This window comes from Anabrus simplex, chromosome 13 (assembly GCF_040414725.1).
Source record: "Anabrus simplex isolate iqAnaSimp1 chromosome 13, ASM4041472v1, whole genome shotgun sequence".
Lineage (NCBI taxonomy): Eukaryota > Metazoa > Arthropoda > Insecta > Orthoptera > Tettigoniidae > Anabrus > Anabrus simplex.
Window position 1 is genome coordinate 105,142,600 of NC_090277.1, and position 24,128 is coordinate 105,166,727.

General features: G+C 41.2%; 1 protein-coding gene across 1 annotated transcript in view; it reads right to left on the minus strand.

Moving 5' to 3' along the window:
- Positions 1 to 24,128, minus strand: part of LOC136884660 (organic cation transporter protein) — a 257,104-nt gene that overhangs the window by 163,687 nt on the left and 69,289 nt on the right. The gene's annotated exons all lie outside the window — the stretch shown is intronic.

A 24,128-nucleotide genomic window follows, 5' to 3' on the forward strand; every position in this document is an offset into this window, starting at 1 on the left:
TTCATTGCTATTTGCTATCTATATTTATTGCAGTATCTTTCCACTTGGTGGGAGAATGTAAGTTAGTATACACAGAGGTTCAACAAAGTTTTCAGAGGGGTAACTAATACGGTACGGGATCGTCTGCAGGAATCAAAATTGGACCCATCCACCCTCAATATTTATGATTATTTGATTTTCACAATCAGACAGTCGCCCAGGTGTCAGATTCCCTATCTGTTGTTTACCTAGTCTTTTCTTAAATAATAGCAAAAAATTTGGAAATTCATCGAACATCTCCCTTGGTAAATGATTCCAATCCCTAACTTCCTTTTCCTATAAACGAATATTTGCCCCAATTTTTCCTCTTGAATTCCAATTTTATCTTAATATTGTGACCTTTACTACTATTAAAAACACTACTCAAACTAATAGACATGATATAGGCTTTTGGGCTTATACCGTGTCAAGAAAATAAGGCGAAATTCTTCACGTTTCGCAGAGAACTTTGCTCTGCGTCATCAGAACAAAATCTCGACTGTTCACTAGAAAGATTTCTCAAGGAATGAGGTTTGAATTTAGACGTTATAATTGAAGTGGAAGTAAATGATCCAGAACAAGGATTATGTAGTAGTATTTGTAGATTTTAAGAAGGCCTATTATTCTGTTGACAGGGGAACCTTAGTGAGGATCTTGGAAGAATTTGGTGTGGACGGCAAATCACGGAACCTGATTAGACAAACTATCAGCAACACGGTGTCGAAGGTGAAATTCAGAGGAGAAACTTCAGATTGGTTCCAAATTAAGACATGAGTTAGACAAGGGGGTGGGTTATCACCAATGCTCTTCAACTGTGTGTTGGAACAGGTCATTAGAGAATGGGAAGGACAACTAAGAGCCTTAGAGGGAGAGGAAGAATAATTCAGGGTTGGGGCACGGAATAAGGGGTGAACTTCAATTGCCTTGCCTTTGCAGATGATCTGGCTATCTTTGCGAATAGTGTCGAATCAGCAAGTAGAAGAATCAGTATTCTTTGTGAAACTGCTATGAAGACGGGCTTGCAGATCTCTTTTGAAAAAACAAACCCTATGATAAACATCAAATTAGCTTCAAAAATCACGAACACAACAGGTAGAAAAAGTCAAGAGCTTCAAATATCTTGATGAGATGATCCAGTCTAATGGCTTAGAACAGGAGGCAAAAAAGAGATGGATCAGAAAGATGGAATTAGCGTACCAGTTGACGTAAGATGTGTACAACAAGAAATCATTAAGTCTGAGGAAAAAAAAAAAAAAACTAAGGCACTATAACACCGTGTTCAAGCCAGAAGGACTATACGCTGCAGAGACCTTGGATTTAACATGCAGAGGATTGCTGGAGCAACTGGAGAAGAAAGAAAGAAAGAAAGATCCTAAGGAAGATTTTGGGATCTATATATGTTGGTGGACAACGAATATTAAGACCTATTAAAGAGTTATACAAAGATACTGAGGGAATTACAGTGTCGATCAAGAAGAGACGAATACAATTTTATGGACTTTCCTACGTACGAATCATGAAAGGCTGACTCAAAAACTCGCTACATATTTCGAAGGGGACAAAATTGTTCCCATGTGGTTTATGGAGAGAATGGGGATTAGTCATGAAGACATCCAAAACAGGAACCACTTTCGACAATTAGCTTCAGACTTCAGGGGCTTCCGAGAAGAAGGAGAAAATAAATGTTCAAAAGTGGGTTTTGTTTTCAGAAATAGGAAGGAAGCAGATAAGCCAACGAATGAAGCTATATTGGCAGAAGATCAAAGCCAGGGGAGCGAAATGATGATGCAGGATACCGTTCCTGTTACTCTGTGGTCCATAGTGGCCAAAATCGAACAGAAGAAGAAAGAAGAAGTCGAAGTGGTACGTTCATTGTCGCCAGATGACACACCGGACTCGGTACAGTGCTAGTGTTCGAAGCGGAAGCTGACGGAACCGACCGTCAGAATCAGTCTGAGAGGGAGTCACATAACAACAGGAGTACATACACTAGTGTCCAAAACTTAAACATACGTTACGAGTAAGCAGGGAAACACGAAATAGATCGCAAATCGCACGACATATGCACCTACCAACCTTACGTGTTCGCTCTGTATAGGAAAGGAGTGCTGCCTCCTTTGGCTAGCGGCGTAACCGCAAGGTAAACACAGCCAGTGCCTGAACCTCCTAATTCCCTTAGTCGTGTTTGCCCTGTTATAGTGTGCGGAGTGTAGCTTCGTGGTGAACGTGACAACATAATGGCAGAACGACGCCATTTGGACCCCGTTTTGCAGGGTAAAATACTCGGCCGCCTGGAGGCAGACCAGACACAGACCGAAGTCGCCGTATCCTTGATTGTGCCACAAAGTGTCATTTACAGGCTTTGGAGACGATTTCGAGACACAGGAGATGTTAGTCATAGCCCAGTACCAAGTCGACCAAGGGTAACCACCCCACAGCAGGACCGATATCTGGCCAACCGCCCGACGCAATCGGAATGCTCCTGCAAGACAATTGTCGGCGGAGCTTGCAGCCGTCTCAGGGGTTGCCATTTCCCGGCAAACTGTGTGCCGGAGGCTCAGAACAGCAGGGCTGTTTGCCCGACGTCCAGCGGTGTGCATCCCGCTCACTCCAGCACAGATACAGGCCCATTTACTCTGGAGCCGTCAACATCGAAACTGGACCATGAATGAATGGAGGCATGTGCTCTTCACAGATTAATCCCGCTTCAGTTTGCAGAACGATTCCCGTCGCACATTAACCTGGAGAGAAACGGGTAGCCAATACAACCACAGGAACATCGTGGAACGGGACAGTATGGTGGTGGTGGCATCATGATGTGGAGCGGCATCATGCTAAATGGCCGTACGGATCTGGACATCTTCATGGGTGGACCGAGGAACACTGTTAACGCTCGGAGATACACTAATTATGTACTGAGACCACATGTTCGACTCTTCAGAGGTGCGGTTGGTCCAGACTTCCTCTTAATGGACGATAATGCCCGACCGCACTACGCTGCTCTGGTGGATGCATTTCTGGCTGGGGAAGACTTTCATCGCATGGACTGACCAGCGAGGTCTGTGGATCTGAATCCTATAGAACATGCCTGGGATGCACTGAGGAGGTGAATTGCATCCCGTCGGCCTCCACCAATGACCAAGATCTTCGCATTGCCCTTTAGGAGGAATGGGATCGACTGCCACAAGAACTCTTGGACCATCTGATTGAGGGCATGCCACGTCGCTGAGAAGCATGTGTGGTTGTTAGGGGTAACCATACACCCTATTAACAGCATATTTCGTTGTGGGAAACATTGCCGAGTTTTCTTAGTTTTGTCAAAGGTGTACCTTATCTATCAGAACCTTTCTGACACTGCTTTTTTGGACAAGTTGTGTGAGATATGGTGTGTGATTCAGCTTCCGTTTGTTCAGCAATCCGTCTGACATTCCTATCAGGCGGCATGGCCTCGTTTAGTGATTATGCTTAACTTTTGGACACTAGTGTATCTTCACCTTTTCCCTGCCTTCCTCCTTGTTATTGTCTTTTTTTTTGACCCTCAATCTTCTTCCTTCACCGCCTGTTCCTAGATGAAAATCTAGCGTCCTGCTTCTCTTGTTTGGCTGTCAGCTTCTCAATAATGACTCGGGCAGTCGAGACTTGTGTAAGGAGTCCCAGATATTAGGGAAGAACCAGCCGCTTTAGGTCCTCGGTTACTATTTTTCTTCGATAATGTAAGAAGTGCAATGTCAAAAGGACTCACTACAACATCCCTTGACCCTCCTTAAACCACTTTCCTCACTGGTCAATATTCGGACCGTGCACGGTAGCCCAAATTTAGATCATGACGTCAATAATATTTGAACAATTGTGGTGGACTACAGTGATTAAAAGTAAACTTATGTATTTCCCCAAATAAAAGCTCTGATATTTAAGAGTACGTGTAACATACCTCACAATCTCTTATTACAATGAATGACAAGCAAACTTTTTACCAGCGCCTGGGGCGACTCTATGCTCTGTAACACGAGATGTACGATCGCCCTGTGGGTGGGGGCGGTAGAATAACACCCTCGGTATCCCCTGTCTGTCGTAAGAGACGACTAAAAGGGGCCTCGGGGGCTCTGAACTTTGGAGCGTGGGTTGGCGACCACGGGGCCCTAAGCTGAGTCCTGGCATTGCTTCCACTTACTTGTGCCAGGCTCTCTTGTTCTTTTTCGACCCCGAAGCTATTAGGTTTGCGAGGGCTAGGGAGTCTTTCATTTTCACGCCCTTCGTGGCCCATGTCTTCCTTTGACCGATATCTTCATTTTTCGAAGTGTCGGATCCCTTCCATTTTCCCCTCCGATTAGTGTTATACAGAGGATGGTTGCCTAGTTGTACTTCCTCTTAAGAAATAATCACACCACCGAGATGTACGAATCACTTACTCTGCCAGACTGGCATCACTTACATTCCTGCCTTGTGACCTTGAGCCTCATAAGCTACAACACCCCCTACCAGGCTACAGCATCGTGCAGCCAAAATATCGACAATAGCCCATATTTGGACATTCTCCTCTAATTGTTATTCACTATCCCTATGACAATCTCCAAGACTCTTCCCCCAAATGCAGTAATCCTGAAGAAACGAGCCTTGCAGGAATTTGTCGAAACACCAAGTTTATAACGCTGTACTCTGGGATATTCGATTCATACAAAGTACACAGTGCATTTTATAGCTATCATAACGGCACAAGGGGCTGCCTGGCCGAGGCGGTAAAGGCGTGCTCGGTTCGCCCGGAAGGACGTGGTTCGAATCCCCGTCAGGAAGTCGTAAAATTTAAGAAATGAGATGTCCACTTCTGGAGGTGCACATGGCCCCGAGGTTCACTCAGCCTACACCAAAAATGAGTACCAGGTTAATTCCTGGAGGCAAAGGTGGCCGGGCGTAGAGCTAACCACTCTACCCCACCAAGTGCCGAGGTTACGGATAGTGGAAGCTTTTATCTCCCACCCCTCCAGGGGCCTTCATGGCCTGTACGGAGATGACTTTGCTTTTGCTTTGCATAACGGTACAGAATATCTCTTTTGGTATCATTTTTTCTGAAATAAAACTATGTACAGTATGTAAATTCCTTACAGGGTGAATATTCCCATGTAATACTGTTCTCTATGTATTCATACTCCTTGAACGTACAATGGACTTTTATTTACATGATTTGTAGTGGTAAGTAAACCATAGTCCGCCTCTGTGGTGTAGTGGTTAGCGTGATTAGCTGCCGCCCCCGGATGTCCGGGTTCGATTCCAGGCTCTGCCACGAAATTTGAAAAGTGGTACGAGGGCTGGAACGTGGTCCACTCAGTCTCGGAAGGTCAACTGAGTAGAGGTGGGTTCGATTCCCATCTCAGCCATCCTGGAAGTGGTTTTCCGTGGTTTCCCACTTCTCCTCCAGGCAAATGCCGGGATGGTACCTAACTTAAGGCCACGGCCGCTTTCTTCCCTCTTCCTTGCCTGTCCCATCCATCCCTCCACAAGCCCCCTGTTTAGCATAGCAGGTGAGGCCACCTGGGCGAGGTACTGGTCATTCTCTCCAGTTGTATCTCCCGACCTAAAGTCTGAAGCTCCAGAACACTGCCCTTGAGGCGGTAGAGGTGGGATCCCTCGCTGAGTCCGAGGGAAAAACCGAACAGCGGACCACGATAAGTTCGACTTCACTACATTTGCCCCTCTCTTTCTATAGAGCCTATGTCCGCCTCCATGGCTAAATGATTAGCATGTTGGCCTTTGGTCACAGGAGTGCCGGGTTCGATTCCCGGTAGGATCGGGAATTTTAACCATAATTGGTTAATTTCGCGGGCACGTGGGCTGAGTGTATGGGTCGTCTTCATCATTTCATCCTCATCATGACGCGCAGTTCGCCTACAGGCGTCAAATAAAAAGACCTGCACCTGGCGAGCCGAAGTCCTCGGACACATCCCGGCACTAAAAGCCATACGCCATTTCATTTTCTAAGGCCTATTCAGTTCTTTCTTTCTTTCTTAATCAGTTTTCCCTCCAGGGTTGGCTTTTCCCTCGGACTCAGCGAGGGATCCCACCTCTACCACCTAAAGGGCAGTGTCCTGGAGCTTCAGACTCTGGGTCGGGGGATACAACTGGAGAGAATGACCAGTACCTCGCCCAGGTGGCCTCACCTGCTATGCTAAACAGGGGGCTTGTGGAGGGAGGGATGGATGGGACAGGCAAGGAAGAGGGAAGGAAGCGGCCGTGGCCTTAAGTTAGGTACCATCCCGGCATTTGCTTGGAGGAGAACTGGGAAACCACGGAAAACCACTTCCAGGATGGCTGAGGTGGGAATCGAACCCACCTCTACTCAGTTGACCTCCCGAGGCTGAGTGGACCCCGTTCCAGCCCTCGTACCACTTTTCAAACTTCGTTGCAGAGCCGGGCCTCCGGGGGTGGCAGCTAATCACACTAACCACTACACCACAGAGGCGGACGCCTATTCAGTTACAGAGTGAAATTACGGTAAGTGTTTTTGAAAAGGCGGTGGGGCGGCTTCCAAAAGCACTGCACAGGATATGTGCTAAATACATTTGAAAGTGTAACACAAGGACGTTTTAGAGGTGACAGCAAATGAGGTAGGGATGCAGGCCTCTCTGGTAGGGTAAAAGGACAAACATGGCATTTTGAAATCACTGTTTAATTTGTTGTATTCTCATGCAACCTGTACAATCATTTTTACGTATCTTAGAAGCTTCAAAGTAGTCTCCCAGATCGTCTGTGGTTCGTTAACATTGATGTTTAATACGGAAAATACCATCCGCTGCGTAATGTAATATCGTGTGGCTATTTCTAGCCGAGTACAGCCCTTGTAAGGCAGACGCTCCGATGAGGGTAGGCGGCATCTGCCGTGTGAAGGCAGTGGTGAAGGATAGTGTTATGTGTGGTGTGTTAGTTGCAGGGATGTTGGGGACAGCACAAACACCCAGCCCCCGGGCCATTGGAATTAACCAATGAAGGTTAAAATCACCGATCCAGCCGGGAATCGAACCCGGGACCCTCTGAGCCGAAGGCCAGTACGCTGAACATTCAGCCAACGAGTCGGACATCCGTTGCATGAGATTCGCCAATAAGCACTACCTCACGTCGCTGTGCTCGTTCGAATTTTTATTTGTTGTCAAAGCGTTTCCCAAACTATGGCTACTTTACTTTGGGAATAAGATCGACAGTGCTGTAGTCCCAAAATTCTCACAGGTTATATTCTAAGACAGGGCATGCAAAACCAAACGGACGTTGAAAATTAGTGGGTTAGGCCTACAGCTAATTACAACAAACCACCCAGTTTGGCATAAATCAGAAATAGAGGAGACATTTTTTCCGCCTCTGTGGTGTAGTGGTTAGTGTGATTAGCTGCCACCACCAGAGGGCCGGGTTCGATTCCCGGCTCTGCCACGAAATTTAAAAAGTGGTACGAGGGCTGGGACTGGGTTCCTTGTCTATCCCTTCCAATCTTCCCATCCCCCACCAAAGCCCCTGTTCAGCATAGCAGGTGAGGCCGCCTGGGCGAGGTACTGATCATTCTACCCAGTTCCATCCCCCGACCCAGAGTTTGAACCTCCAGGACACTGCCCTTGAGGAGGTACTTGCTGAGTCCCAGGGAAAAACCGACCGTGAAGGGTATGCAGATAAGGAAGAAGAATTAAAGAAGAAGAATTACTTCCGTCCCCTGCTGAAGATTCTTTGCCTAGCTGAATTGTTTTTCTTTCTTAAATTCCGCGAGTGTGAGGCTATATTGTCGCATTCCAAGTAAGGCTTTATCCATTTATGAACTGTATCTCATACAAAAAGTCATAAATCTTGACGGTACAGGATTAACAGGCCTTATTCTGGGTTCTGTCTTCACGAGAGACTCCGGCGGAACAAATTCAAGGTTAAGACTCAGAGTTAACTACGCATCTCGCCGCAGGGTATACGATGAGCTGCCAGATTGCTACTTGAAGTTGAATGATGTATTAAGCCCAGTGGCAGAGGCCAGAATGACTTTTCAGTATTGAGCCTCACAGTCAGGGTTACCACCTTTTAACTATGAAAATTCAGAACTTGGAATCATAAATCATTATAATTATACAGATGTGCCTGTGCGTGTTTTTATATGTGTTTTATAGTGGCATTTTATACTTTTGCTGGCCTTGCGTTGTAGGGGTAGCGTGTCTGCCTCTTACCCGGAGGCCTCAGGATCGTTTCCCGACCAGGTCACGGATTTTTACCTGGATCTGAGGGCTGGTCCGAGGTCCACTCAGCCTACGTGATTACAATTGAGGAGCTATCTGACGGTGAGATGGTGACCCCACTCTAGTAAGCCAACAATAAGGCCGAGAGGATTCGTCGTGCTGACCACACAACACCTCATAATCTGCAGGCCATGTCCCTTCGGGGCTGTTGCGCCATGGATTGTTTGTGTTGGACTAGATGAATGAATGACTGAATGGGTGGCCTGGAGGAGAACTGGGAAACCACGGAAAACCACTTCCAGAATGGGCGAGGTGGGAATCGAACCCACTTCTACTCAGTTGACTTCCCGAAGCTGAGTGGACCCCGTTCCAGCCCTCGTACTGCACCCATCATATGGGCCTGATTGGTGAATGTAATTAATTATATTTAATATGGAATAAAAGTATTCAGATATGCTATAATAATTATAATATTGGGATATTCAAGAGACCAGTGCCTATGAACAAAGCATCAGTTGAAGTCTATGTTTCCTTTCTTTTCTGGAATAAATCGCTTTCTCTGTAACTTAAACAAGCCATACCGGGTATGTTGCATCAGCATTGGAACTGCGCAGTAACAGTGAAAAATTCCACTAGGATGAATGAGAGAGAAAATATCGAATGTTACTACCAAAATCCCCTTGGTTTCGAATAGACTCGTCCATAAAAATGAATAGCGTATATGTGCGATCCAATCAGATTGCAGTATTCAAATATTTTCAAAAGTAGCGGGACAAAATGTATTTAACTCGTCTGCAATCTAGGCTAACAATTAATATGGATTTCGTGACAGCAAGATATTAGTATTTACTAAAGAATTTTAGGACCAAGTCAATAGCTTATTGGTAATGAGTAAACATAATTGTGCACTGAACTTTTGGGTAGCAACACGAATATGAAGTCCCCACCATCATGGAGTTTGTTAGTCAGGTGTAAGGAGAAACAGTCCAACTAACGCTACCGGTATTACATAAAAAGTTACGAACAATTTTGTGATCACGCTGCATCAGTATATTGACATGTATTTTTGGAATTTTGTGTGTAATGCATTTCATCTCTTAAGCATTTTATTAGGGAGGCGCTCTTCAACGCCTTCGAACGGAGATTTTTGTGTGTTCAAGAGCTTGTATCCTTCCACCGAAGAAGTAACTTTGCCACCAAACAGCCCCAATCTCGAGCGTCAGTCAGCTTCAGAGGGGTCCTGCAGATAACACGCGTGTCGTGATCGCTCTGTCTTTTCGGATACCCACAGTGAACAAAGAATATTTGTCTGTACATTTATGTGAAGTTAACTATTAGAAGTGCCAAGTGACTATGAAAGTGATTTTAAGTACACTGACTGACAGTGACAATGCAACACCAAGGAGGAGTGGTTCGAAAGGGATGAAAGTTGGGGAAAGAACAGAGACGGCACGGATGAATAATTGATGTTTATTTCAAACCGATATGCAGGTTACACAATGCGCACGGCATCGACTCAGTAGGATGTAGGACCACCGCGAGCGGCGATGCACGCAGAAACACGTCGAGGTACAGAGTCAATAAGAGTGCGGATGGTGTCCTGAGGGATGGTTCTCCATTCTCTGTCAACCATTTGCCACAGTTGGTCGTCCGTACGAGGCTGGGGCAGAGTTTGCAAACGGCGTCCAATGAGATCCCACACGTGTTCGATTGGTGAGAGATCTGGAGAGTACGCTGGCCACGGAAGCATCTGTACACCTCGCAGAGCCTGTTGGGAGATGCGAGCAGTGTGTGGGCGGGCATTATCCTGCTGAAACAGAGCATTGGGCAGCCCCTGAAGGTACGGGAGTGCCACCGGCCGCAGCACATGCTGCACGTAGCGGTGGGCATTTAATGTGCCTTGAATACGCACTAGAGGTGACGTGGAATCATACGCAATAGCGCCCCAAACCATGATGCCGCGTTGTCTAGCGGTAGGGCGCTCCACAGTTACTGCCGGATTTGACCTTTCTCCACGCCGACGGCACACTCGTCTGCGGTGACTATCACTGACAGAACAGAAGCGTGACTCATTGGAGAACACGACGTTCCGCCATTCCCTCATCCAAGTCGCTCTAGCCCGGCACCATGCCAGGCGTGCACGTCTATGCTGTGGAGTCAATGGTAGTCTTCTGAGCGGACACCGGGAGTGCAGGCCTCCTTCAACCAATCGACGGGAAATTGTTCTGGTCGATATTGGAACAGCCAGGGTGTCTTGCACATGCTGAAGAATGGCGGTTGACGTGGCGTGCGGGGCTGCCACCGCTTGGCGGCGGATGCGCCGATCCTCGCGTGCTGACGTCACTCGGGCTGCGCCTGGACCCCTCGCACGTGCCACATGTCCCTGCGCCAACCATCTTCGCCACAGGCGCTGCACCGTGGACACATCCCTATGGGTATCGGCTGCGATTTGACGAAGCGACCATCCTGCCCTTCTCAGCCCGATCACCATACCCCTCGTAAAGTCGTCTGTCTGCTGGAAATGCCTCCGTTGACGGCGGCCTGGCATTCTTAGCTATACATGTGTCCTGTGGCACACGACAACACGTTCTACAATGACTGTCGGCTGAGAAATCACGGTACGAAGTGGGCCATTCGCCAACGCCGTGTCCCATTTATCGTTCGCTACGTGCGCAGCACAGCGGCGCATTTCACATCATGAGCATACCTCAGTGACGTCAGTCTACCCTGCAATTGGCATAAAGTTCTGACCACTCCTTCTTGGTGTTGCATTTGCTCTGTCAGTTAGTGTCTTTTACACCAGCGTTATAGTCAAAATATCGTGTGAAAGTGTAGTATGTGTTGGTTATAAGCAGTAATTAAGGAATATGTGCACCTCAAGAAAAATGAAGAAACAAAATTCTTGTAAAATGGGTTACTAAATCACCATGGCTGCTACCTCGGGCGGTGAAGATTGGTTGCTAATGTAAGTACCATTCTTATATGGTTATGTAGAATCTAAAACATCCCTTTAATATCATTTAGATGTAAGTTACGCGAGTCGTAAATGTAGATACGGGAACATAGTCAACTTATTTAGGGTATTGCATACATATTCATGTTCTTAGGAAATATTATTATTATTATTATTATTATTATTATTATTATTATTATTATTATTATTATTATTATTATTATAATTATGGCGTTACTTCAGGTTCTTTGTAATAATTACCACGAATATTTAAAGTATAACCTCAGTTTAGTGTGATGTCGAAAGCATGTTTATTTTGAGATATTGGAAGGATCGGCGTAGGAAAATTTATTATTATTATTATTATTATTATTATTATTATTATTATTATTATTATTATTATTATTATTATTATTATTGATGAATTAATAATATTATTTTGTGTGCAGACTAGTATACCGAGTGATGATGGTAAGAATACAATTAAATGCTATAATCTGAATCTGCGTGACTCATCGTCATAATTTAAGTAAAGGCGATGGTGATCGTTACTTTTTTTGTTATCTTAATAAATAATTGGGTGGTAAAAATTGCTATAAAAATGTATGTCTCTAGTAAGAATTAGTTATTGTTGAGTTATAAATGAGATGTTGAGTGACGGTAGCACTCAGTGAATTTGTAAGGTCCATATGTAACGGAACAAAGTGATACGCAATGTTATTCTCAGAGGAAAAGTGAGAGATTTATGTATATTAGCATGTTGACTGGAACAGTGTTGCTGCTGAGATATAATGAATGCTGGTGTATTTGAAGCCGAGATAATTTAATATTGAGAAATATATATGATGATAAACCAGTCAAAATATTACGTGATTGAAAGGACCAAGTGATGTTTTATGGGTAAATTGTGACACAACATCAATTGATGACAAGTAGAATTTTATTGGATAGTTAGAATGCCACTGTAATTTTGTATTGGCACGACGAACACCCAATTAATTTATTAAGAGTGCTAGATATTGTTTATTTTCAGGAATACATTTTTGTGCGTGACACTACGGGATATTATTATTATTATTATTATTATTATTATTATTATTATTATTATTATTATTATTATTATCAAAAAAGTTAATTATTTCCTTTTTATTTGGTATTATGGTCCTTAGTAATGATATGAACCCTATTTTATGCTCTCATCGTATACTATATTGAATAAGCCACGACATTAATTGTTTCATGGTCGTGGTTAACGGTAAAATTTCAGTGAATTAATACTATATGGACACTGAAATTAACCAATCCTTATATGAATTTTGTGAACCTGAGTAATAATTTTCTTTTGGAGAAATGGTTGATATATATATCGATCTTTTCTGTACATTTTGTAAATAATTAATGATTGTTTGCTGTTTTGATCAGCATGTTAGGCTGGTACTTTTGGCTGTTTTTTCTCGTTTATTGTAAATAGTACCATATTTTAGGAGATATTTTCTTAAGTGGGAGAGTATTTTCTCTTTCGTGTAACGTAGAATAAGATAGGGTAAAGACTCGCGTACGAAATAAAGGAATGTTTTAGATTCTAAAGCAACAACAACAAACTTTGAATTTGTCAGGTTACTGAACGAATGATTTGAATTAACATTTATGTGTTTAGAAAGAGTGTGTTATGGAACATGAATTATACTTGGAAAATTCAGTAACTTTGTGGTGACCAAATATGTATTATTATTATTAATAATAATAATAATATTTTGGAAAAACACGTCTAAGGCAATTGATATCTTTTCTTTGCACAGTGTACAAGTTCTTTTTCCTTTTGAGTTGAAAGAGACCATGGATATTATTATATTAAACAATAAATTCCTTTAAATATATAAATAAGAGAAAAATCAGTGTAATCACCAGTGAAGTGATATGTTATGAATGTTCTGAGTTATAACTACACATACACAATGGTAATAAATGATGGTGGACATGAGTGCCTGCATTTCATTATTATGATAATGAATATTATTATTATTATTATTATTATTATTATTATTATTATTATTATTATTATTATTATTATTATTATTATTATTATTATGTCCGACTCGTTGGCTGAATGGTCAGCGTACTGGCCTTCGGTTCGGAGGGTCCCGGGTTCGATTCCCGGCCGGGTCGGGGATTTTAACCTTCATTGGTTAATTCCAATGGCCCGGGGGCTGGGTGTTTGTGCTGTCCCCAACATCCCTGCAACTCACACACCACACATAACACTATCCTCCACCACAATAACACGCAGTTAACTACACATGGCAGATGCCGCCCACCCTCATCGGAGGGTCTGCCTTACAAGGGCTGCACCCGGCTAGAAATAGCCACACGAAATTATAATAATAATAATAATAATAATAATAATAATAATAATAATAATAATAATTATTATTATTATTATTATTATTATTATTATTATTATTATTATTATTATTATTATTATTTTAGTATGTCACCAATATGATTTACAGGTTATTTGGAAGGCCTAATTAGGCATGATATCAATCATTTAAGGCAGTCAGTTGTGCATTTAATGAAGAAATATAAAATTTAATTGTAATTTAATTAATTAAATATTAACATATATATTACTTCAAAAATATTTTATTATCAAACTTTATTGAATCTGGTGAACGATTATTAGCATTTTTGATGATTGATTTATGGATAGCCACTAAAAATATTCAATTAGTAAAAAAAAATATTATTATTATTATTATTATTATTATTATTATTATTATTATTATTATTATTATTATTATTATTATTATTATTATTATATGTCCACTAACTATTATGTTTATCCAGGTTATTAATACCACATAACCATGTTATTGTATATATCTGCGTTTATATTTACAAATTTTAAATAACAGATTTGGTAATTAATTCTCAAATTTAGCAATTAACAAATTAATTATTCCAAGAATTATTTAGTGATGAGGTAACACATTTCAGTTTATAAACTATATTGTTGGTCGTTGTAACATTGTAATATTATGATCTGAATCTGAATTAACATTACATTAATTGATATTAATTAAATTCTTCATTTTTCTTAAATTTTATAAATAAAATTTTTATACACAAAATTTCAAAATCAGTCTGAGTCATGATTTATATAGTGAGTAGACTATCCTTAGTATCCCTATGCATCCCTATTCGACGACGGGGTCTGAGCGCGCCTGGGACAGAGATCTCACATCTTCGGTAAGTATATTCTTTTCAGGGGCAGCCGTAGCAATATTGGACTTCAGGTCAACACCGAAGAAGCTCTGCAAGGGTGCAGTACCACTTTTCAAATTTCGTGACAGAGCCGGGCATCGAACCCTCCGGGGGTGGCAGCTAATCACGCTAACCACTACATCACAGAGGCGGACTACAAAATAAATTGTTTATCAAAACATTCATTTGCAGTATGCTGCTACAGTATATGGCTGTGAAGGATGGACTCTATTGGAGGAAGACGTGAAACGACTAGAGGCAGTGGAGATGTGGCTATGGAGGAGGATGACAAGAACTAACTGGATTGATAAGAAAACTAATGAAACAGTGCTTAGAGAAATAAACACCCAGACACATTTAATAACAACGATAAAAAAGGAGAAAAGCGTCAGTTTTTGGGCATATTCTCCGGCATAATGACTTCATAAAAAACTTGTTCGAAGGCAAGGTGATGGGAAAGAAAGGTAGAGGGAAACCACGGAAGAAGATCGTTGAAGAGGTAGTTGAGATGATGGGATGCCAAGGTTATGGAGAGATGAAAAGGATCGCAGAGAGAAGAGATCAATGGTTGCAGCGACAAGGCAAAGCCTTTAGATAATGATGATGATTTATAAAGCAAGTTCTAATTTTTTTACTTGTGCTTATTTTTGATAGCTTCGTACATAAAACACTCCTTCAAAATATTTATGAATCAAGTTCTATTTTTCTGTTAACTTGTGAATATTATTGAAAACTCCGTACATAACACTCGTTCAAAAATGTATTTGAGAAACAAGCTGTATTATTGTCCTGTTTGTGAATATTGTTATTATATAGGAATGTTTACAATAATAGCTGTTCCTCATTTCAAATGTCTGTGTTCAAGTTAATCATGCCCCCTCAATAATTACCCGACGTCGACGCCTGGGCTTTTCCAATGAATCATAATGTATCTAAATTCTAAAGTACGTTGTTGTTTGAGTCATCAGTCCATAGAAGGGAAACGTGCTAGTCTGCATTTTATGTCCTCCTTATTTCTGCCATCGTTAAGGTAGGGTGAAACGAAGGATGCGGCTCTGTGACCCAATGCCAACCACCAAAGATGAACTGTGGAACCATATGAATGCAATATGGATGGCTATAACCCAGGACGCCATTCGCGCCTTATACGCGTCGAACTATTTTCCAAACGTCGATGCCATCACGCATGGAAAAAGTTTACCAGTGCCCATGGAGGACCCAGTGCCTACAAGACAACAGGACACATGCTGAACCTGGGTGACTGAAATAGTCTTTCAAGGTGTTCTGTTTTTGTACGAACATGACTGTATAATCTGTATAAAAATCAGTCTGCAGTGATAATTGTACCGGGCGGTACACCTCCACGTTGCTAATTCAAACCTTGCGCCAGTTGAAACTCCCCTACTGGAGGAAGTCTGAACTTTATCTAAGGTGTTAATTTTCAAGTTTCTCAGAAGATGTCACTACTTGGAAATTTTGAAGTTTCTGAACTGGGTCGTTTTCGATGTATTTTTGTTTTGCCTGTAGTAAGAAGTGTGAACATTCTCTTCTAGAGGACACTACTGAAGAACTACAATGGTGCACCCTAGTGCGAAGTGAAAAAACTGTTTTTTGGAGAAATTTTTATTTCAAAAGTTTGTTCCTTGTTAAATTTCTTTCTGTTATTGTTTAAGTTGGCTGTATAACACTTTCTTTCCCCTTGTTTTGAATCTAGCCAATCCCGTATTTCTTTAATTAATTTATGACCAATCAGGTGTATCTTCTCCAAAGGGGATATGTTGCTTAACCCTAGCCAATAAAGTTTTTGTGGGAGGGTGTTCTCATTCCTGAAATGCCTCGAACTTCCCGCGAGAGTATATAAACTGCTGATTTTCGGGTCTCCGCGCCACTTCTGTAATATCTTTCAGTGTGTAAAGTACGTAGCAGGGGGCGGGAAGCGCCTCTTTCTTCGGGCAGCAGTTCAACCACAAGGTAATGGCCTTTTAATAACTTCTTTTCTTGCTAGCTCAGCAGTTTAACTCTCGGGGCAGGTCCGAAGCCTTTTCCATGTAACTTCCCTTAATAATGTAAAGACACTCGGTGTCAATTCTTTCTGTTTTAACTACATATTGGTATAGAGAGTGCTTAACCCTCTCGAGCTCCCACTCATATTGCATTGAGGTGAACTTATTTTCACAACCTTTCTTCCTTAACGTAATGTAAATTGTTTCCTTCTATAAGTCACCTCTTTAGTATGGGATTAGCCCTGGCATTAGCGGCCTAGAGCCAGATTAGGTTTTAAACAAAATGTATTAGGAGTGCAGATCGCCTCCTCTCAAATTGGTATTTTAGAGGCCATGTAATTAACCTTTTCTCACTTAATAGGCCTCAGTAGGTTGGGTATTTTACCCCTGTGTTTATGTCCTTAGAGGACAGCTTGAAGGTGGAATTTGGTGTGGCCTTTGATAGGCTAGAACTTTGAGAGCTGGTTGCTCTTTCCAAAATAAAAATTGTGTTTTCTGCGCGCCTCGAGGAGGCTTTACTGTGTAATTGGGAGCAAGTGCTCCTGGGCATGATTGGGGTCTTCTGCCCCTTTGTTGAATTCTGTATATCGTAAAATTGGACTAATTGCTCAAGAATTGTGTGTCTGGCTCTCGGAGCCCAAATCCTGTAACTCTGTAATTGTACATTCTCGAATAGTGGCTTTGCTACTCTGTACCTGCCATTCTTGTTATTTCTTGATTTTGCAAAGAAAATATAATCTTGTTAAATTTTAAATTAATTTTAATTTCGTAGCCTGAGACCTGTTCACCCCCGCACCTTCTTTCACCTCTGCTGTTTCACAGATACCTCGGAACAATAATAATAGGGGGCTTTGAAAAAGAAGCAGCAATCCAAAAAGGAGTGAAGAAAGACTGCAATTTGTCTCCCCTCCTTTTCATTGTTTACAAAGAACAGGTGGTAAAGGAAATCAAAGAGTAATCTGAAAAAGGAATTCAATCCAAGGAGAGGAAATCAAAACACTGAGATTTGCCTATGATATTGTTATTTTATCTGAGTCTGCAGAAGAACTGGATAAGCTACTGAGAAGGAGTACAAGATAACAATAAAAAAGTCCAAAACAAAAGTAATAGAGTGCAGTCAAACCAAGTCAGGTGATGCATTAAATATTAGATCAGGAAATTAAGTTTTAAAGGAAGTAGATGAATATTGTTTCTCGGGTAGTAAAATAACTGAGGATGGCATAATTAAAGAGGACATAAAATGCAGACTAGCACAAGTCAAAAACTCATTTCTTAAGAAAAGAAATTACCGAACTGCAGTCGCTTAAATGCGGGCAATATCCATTATTCGGGAGATAGTAGGTTCGAACCCCACTGTCGGCAGCCCTGAAGATGGTTTTCCGTGGTTTCCCATTTTCACACCAGGCAAATGCTTGGACTGTATCTTAATTAAGGCCACGGCCGCTTCTTTCCCATTCCTAGCCCTTTCCTGTCCCATCGTCGCCATAAGACGTATGTGCGTCGGTGCGACGTAAAGCCAATAGCAAACACGAAATAAATAATAATTTGCTCACTTCAAACATTCATATAGCAATTAGAAAGGTGTTTTTGAAGATTTTCGTCTGGAGAGTGGCGTTGTACAAAAGTCAAACATAGACGATAAGTAGATCAGAGAGAAAGAGAATAGAAGCTTTTGAAATGTGGTGTTACAGAAGAATACTGAAAGTGAGATGGATTGATCGAATCACGAATTAGGATATACTGAATCGAATTGGTGAGAGGAGATCGGTTTGGCTAAATTTGACGAGAAGAAGATACAGAATGATAGGACGTATTCTAAGACATCCAGGACTTGTTCAGTTGGTTTTTGAAGGAAGCGTAGGCGGTAAGAACGGTGGGGTATGAATATGACAAACAGTTTAGAACTGGTGTAGGATGTAGTAGTTAAATAGAAATTAAAAGGTAAGCATAGGATAAGGTGGCATGGAGAGCTGCATCAAACCAGTCTATGGACCGATGACTCAAACGACAATAGGCGGTATTATAGTGGCGGCAAACTATCGATAGTATTCGCCATCGATATTTTCCGATATTAAGAGCTCTACTATCGATAGTAATCGATAGTTTTAAAAAAGTGGAACGAATCATATCATCATGCCCGAAAATAAAACATTTATTGAAGACGATCCACAAAAAATCAGTAGAAAGCACGAATATGTCATGCTATGTAATTTCTGAAATCAAATCGGAATCACTAAAAAATCTCTTCAGGCGCACGCCCGAGACATTCTTGGGCTGCACGCGCTTACCCATTACGTGACAGCCCGAGAAATTCTCGGTCAGCTGCAGTGTTCATTTTGCGAACTCCCGACGTTTTCTCGGGTATTGTAATATCTTTGGAAAATGTTTTACAGGATCCTCAACTGATAACAGGAGAGTTTTTCAGTTGCTTTCATGAAGTCTTTGACCTAAAATGTGCCTATTTTCTCTCGCCTACACACAGTCTCTGACAACTAGTAGTACCTAGTAGTAGTTTTGGCAGAAATATTTGAGAAATTATTGTAGACAAGCTCGTATTTTTCAGTAGACCTAATTAAGGACACTTTCTTTTTCTCCGTCCCGTGGAGTAGGGAAAATAATAGTAAACCACCAGCTGTAATAATCACATAACCACATTTCAGTAGAATTGTAGTGAAGATAAGGTATAATATAATCACATAACCACATTTCAGTAGAATTGTAGTGAAGATAAGGTATAATATAATCACATAACCACATTTCAGTAGAATTGTATTGAAGATAAGGTATAATATATTAGATAGTATCTTGCCAGTTATATTCGTGTTTTTCTTCGTGTACGGCAATCCTTTTGATACTTAAGCATTTAACCAAACGCAGTGTAGTGTAGTGTAGATACATTGTAGTATAGATACAGTACATTTAGATAGTGCCGTATCTTGCGTGCTATATTCGTGTGTTATCTTTCGTGTGCATCTATTAGACCCTAATACTAATAATAATTTGTCTAAGCATTTAGCTTCGTTGGTAATCTTTGAGTACAGTAGTTCTTGCAAATTTCATTTCTGTTGTGCTTAGTAGTGACATACGGTACGGTACCGGTATCGTAATTAGGATACGTCTGAAAGTAGTTTAAAAATTACTGTAGTGTACTGTACAGTAGTATACGAGTAATATCCTATTAGAATTTAGTGTGCTTATTTTATTATTGTAAAATATTTGTGTAGTACTGATGTAGTAGAGGTATCCGTAGAAACTCACACCAAAATATTGTTGAAATTAGGATAGGCTTAATTGCAGTTTGGAATTGTGTATTACTTTCGATATTCAGTAATTAACAGTAGTTTTTATCCTGTTAGGGGTTGTTGGATAAAAAAAAAGAGCACGACTAAGTAGTATTGTAGTGTAGTCCTATATTAATTACCTTATTGTTGTGTACTATCCCAGACAATATATCCCTCCGTTCATTTTTTTTTTGCAAATAAATTACTTTATTTTTTAATTTCCCCCCCGTAAAGAATGGCTAAGGAGCGCGAGTGTACTTATTGTGGGTGTGGTGAGGCATTGAGGGGTATGAGGGAGGAGTTGGAAAGTTTGAGGGAGATCATTAGGATTCTCACAGAAGACAGGAAGGAAGATAAGACTCCCTCAAATAATGTACAGGTTACAGAGGGAGGGGAAGGAAAGGGAGGAGTTGTAGAAGACAGGTGGTCTAATGTTCTAAGGGGAAGGAGATTGCAGGCCAAGGGCTCTATTCAGGATCAGAATTCAGGACAGGTGTCTGTGCGAAATCGGTACGAGTCACTCCAGGTAGAACAACAGAGGGAAGATGAGGGACAGGGAACTGTTGCTGAGATGCATGGAAGTAGGAGGAAGGGAAAAGGTAGGAAAGGGAAATGTAGAGTAGACGATAGGAAAAGACAGGTGGAACAGGGTCATGGGAAGGAGAAAAGGGAGGAGGAAGTAGCTTCTGCAGCTATCAGCAAAGATAGGGCTGACCAGGAGGGGAGGGGATCAAATGAGGTAGGTAGGGTTGAGGCTCTGGTCATGGGGGATTCCATCGTTAGACACGTGGGGAAAGTGTGTGGAGGAAAGGGAACCAGGGTAGAATGTTATCCAGGAATTAGGTTGAGGCAGATGTTGAGGAAAGTAGAAGAGAGGGAGGAGGGGAAGGAGAAGGTGGTAGTGTTTCACGTTGGTACCAACAACGTAAGGCAAGCTGATATAAGTACCAACATAGTTGGAGATGTGTGGGATCTGGTAAATGCAGCACGGGTGAAGTTTAAGAAAGCGGAGATTGTTATTAGTGGAATACTGTGTAGGAGGGATACTGACTGGAGGGTGATTGGGGATTTAAATGAGACTATGGAGTGGGTATGTGGGAAACTGGGAGTGAAATTTCTAGATCCTAATGGGTGGGTAGGAGATAGGGATCTGCGCTCGGATGGCCTTCATTTAAACCGCAGTGGTACGTATAAGTTAGGAAATTTGTTTGGAAGGGTAATAGGGAGGTACATTCAGGGAAACGGGATGGCCTAGGGAGCGGTGATAAGGGAACAGGGAACTGGAAATCAAGTAGGGATGACATAAAATTGTTAGTGTTGAACTGTAGAAGTATTGTAAAGAAAGGAATAGAATTAAGTAATTTAATAGATATATATTTACCAGATATTGTAATAGGAGTTGAATCATGGCTGAGAAATGATATAATGGATGCAGAAATTTTCTCACGGCACTGGAGTGTGTATCGTAGAGATAGGATAGGAAAGGTGGGAGGGGGAGTTTTCATTCTGGTGAAAGAAGAATTTGTAAGCTACGAAAAAGTTAAAGATGAGACACATGAAATTCTAGGTGTAAGGCTCATTTCTAAAGATAATAGGCAACTTGATATATTTGGAGTGTACAGATCGGGAAAGGGTAGCACTGATGCGGATTCGGAATTATTTGATAGGATAGTCAGCTATGTGGGAAACGACATAGAAAGAAATGTGATTGTAGCGGGAGATCTGAATTTGCCAGATGTAAATTGGGAAGGAAATGCGAACGACAGGAAGCATGACCAACAAATGGCAAATAAGTTAATATGGGAAGGACAGCTGATTCAGAAAGTGATGGAACCAACCAGAGGGAAAAATATTCTGGATGTGGTGCTGATAAAACCAGATGAGCTCTATAGGGAAACTGAAGTAATAGATGGTATTAGTGATCATGAAGCTGTCTTTATGGTAGTTAAAAATAAATGCGATAGAAAGGAAGGTCTTAAAAGTAGGACTGTTAGGCAGTACCATATGGCTGATCAAGCAGGTATGAGGCAGTTTCTAAAAAGTAACTATGATCGGTGGAAAACGGTAAATAAAAATGTAAACAGACTCTGGAATGGGTTTAAAGAAATTGTTGAGGAATGCGAAAACAGGTTTGTACCTTTAAGGGTGGTAAGGAATGGTAAAGACCCACCTTATTATAATAGAGAAATAAAGAGACTAAGAAGGAGGTGCAGACTGGAAAGAAATAGAGTTAGAAATGGCTGTGGAAGTAAGGAGAAATTGAAGGAACTTACAAGAAAATTGAATCTAGCAAAGAAGGCAGCTAAGGATAACATGATGGCAAGCATAATTGGCAGTCATACAAATTTTAGTGAAAAATGGAAGGGTATGTATAGGTATTTTAAGGCTGAAACAGGTTCCAAGAAGGACATTCCAGGAATAATTAATGAACAAGGGGAGTGTGTATGTGAGGATCTTCAAAAGGCAGAAGTATTCAATCAGCAGTATGTAAAGATTGTTGGTTACAAGGATAATGTCGAGATAGAGGAAGAGACTAAGGCCAAAGAAGAAATAAAATTTACATATGATAGCAATGACATTTACAATAAGATACAAAAGTTGAAAACTAGAAAAGCGGCTGGAATTGATCAGATTTCTGGGGATATACTAAAGACAATGGGTTGGAATATAGTACCATATCTGAAGTACTTATTTGATTATTGTTTGGTCGAAGGAGCTATACCAGATGAATGGAGAGTTGCTATAGTAGCCCCTGTGTATAAAGGAAAGGGTGATAGACATAAAGCTGAAAATTACAGGCCAGTAAGTTTGACATGCATTGTATGTAAGCTTTGGGAAGGCATTCTTTCTGATTATATTAGACATGTTTGTGAAATTAATAACTGGTTCGATAGAAGGCAATTCGGATTTAGGAAAGGTTATTCCACTGAAGCTCAACTTGTAGGATTCCAGCAAGATATAGCAGATATCTTGGATTCTGGAGGTCAAATGGACTGTATCGCGATTGACATGTCTAAAGCATTTGATAGGGTGGATCATGGGAGACTACTGGCAAAAATGAGTGCAATTGGACTAGACAAAAGAGTGACTGAATGGGTTGCTATATTTCTAGAAAATAGATCTCAGAGAGTTAGAGTAGGTGAAGCTTTGTCTGACCCTGTAATAGTTGAGAGGGGAGTTCCTCAGGGCAGTGTTATCGGACCTTTATGTTTTCTTATATATATAAATGATATGAGTAATGGAGTGGAATCGGAGGTAAGGCTTTTTGCAGATGATGTTATTCTCTATAGAGTGATAAATAAGTTACAAGATTGTGAGCAACTGCAACGTGACCTCGAAAATGTTGTGAGATGGACAGCAGGCAATGGTATGTTGATAAACGGGGCTAAAAGTCAGGTTGTGAGTTTCACAAATAGGAAAAGTCCTCTCAGTTTTAATTACTGCGTTGATGGGGTGAAAGTTCCTTTTGGGGATCATTGTATGTATCTAGGTGTTAATATAAGGAAAGATCTTCACTGGGGTAATCACATAAATGGGATTGTAAATAAAGGGTACCGATCTCTGCACATGGTTATGAGAGTGTTTAGGGGTTGTAGTAAGGATGTAAAGGAGAGTGCATATAAGTCTCTGGTAAGACCCCAACTAGAGTATGGTTCCAGTGTATGGGACCCTCACCAGGATTATCTGATTCAAGAACTGGAGAAAATCCAAAGAAAAGCAGCTCGATTTGTTCTGGGTGATTTCCGACAAAAGAGTAGTGTTACAAAAATGTTGCAATGTTTGGGTTGGGAAGAATTGAGAGAAAGAAGAAGAGCTGCTCGACTAAGTGGTATGTTCCGAGCTGTCAGAGGAGAGATGGCGTGGAATGACATTAGTAGACGAATAGGTTTGAATGGCGTTTATAAAAGTAGGAAAGATCACAATATGAAGATAAAGTTGGAATTCAAGAGGACAAACTGGGGCAAATATTCATTTATAGGAAGGGGAGTTAGGGATTGGAATAACTTACCAAGGGAGATGTTCAATAAATTTCCAATTTCTTTGAAATCATTTCGGAAAAGGGTAGGAAAGCAACAGATAGGGAATCTGCCACCTGGGTGACTGCCCTAAATGCAGATCAGTATTGATTGATTGATTGATTGATTGAACATATAAATATCTTTTTTTTTTTTTTTGTCCCGTATTGGTATCAACTCAACTAAGGTTAGGTTGAATGGAGAATCCCACCTTCCAAAATGCTAAATAGTCTTTCTGCCGGCACTGAAGTCGCAGGTACGCAGAGATACTTAAATGCACACCTATGAATTGAAATAAAACTCCTCACCAGTTAACTGCAAACAGCTGAGCACAAAAAAAAAAAAAAAAAAAAAAAAAAAAAAAAAAAAAAAAACACCTATCGTTGACTATCGATAATAGG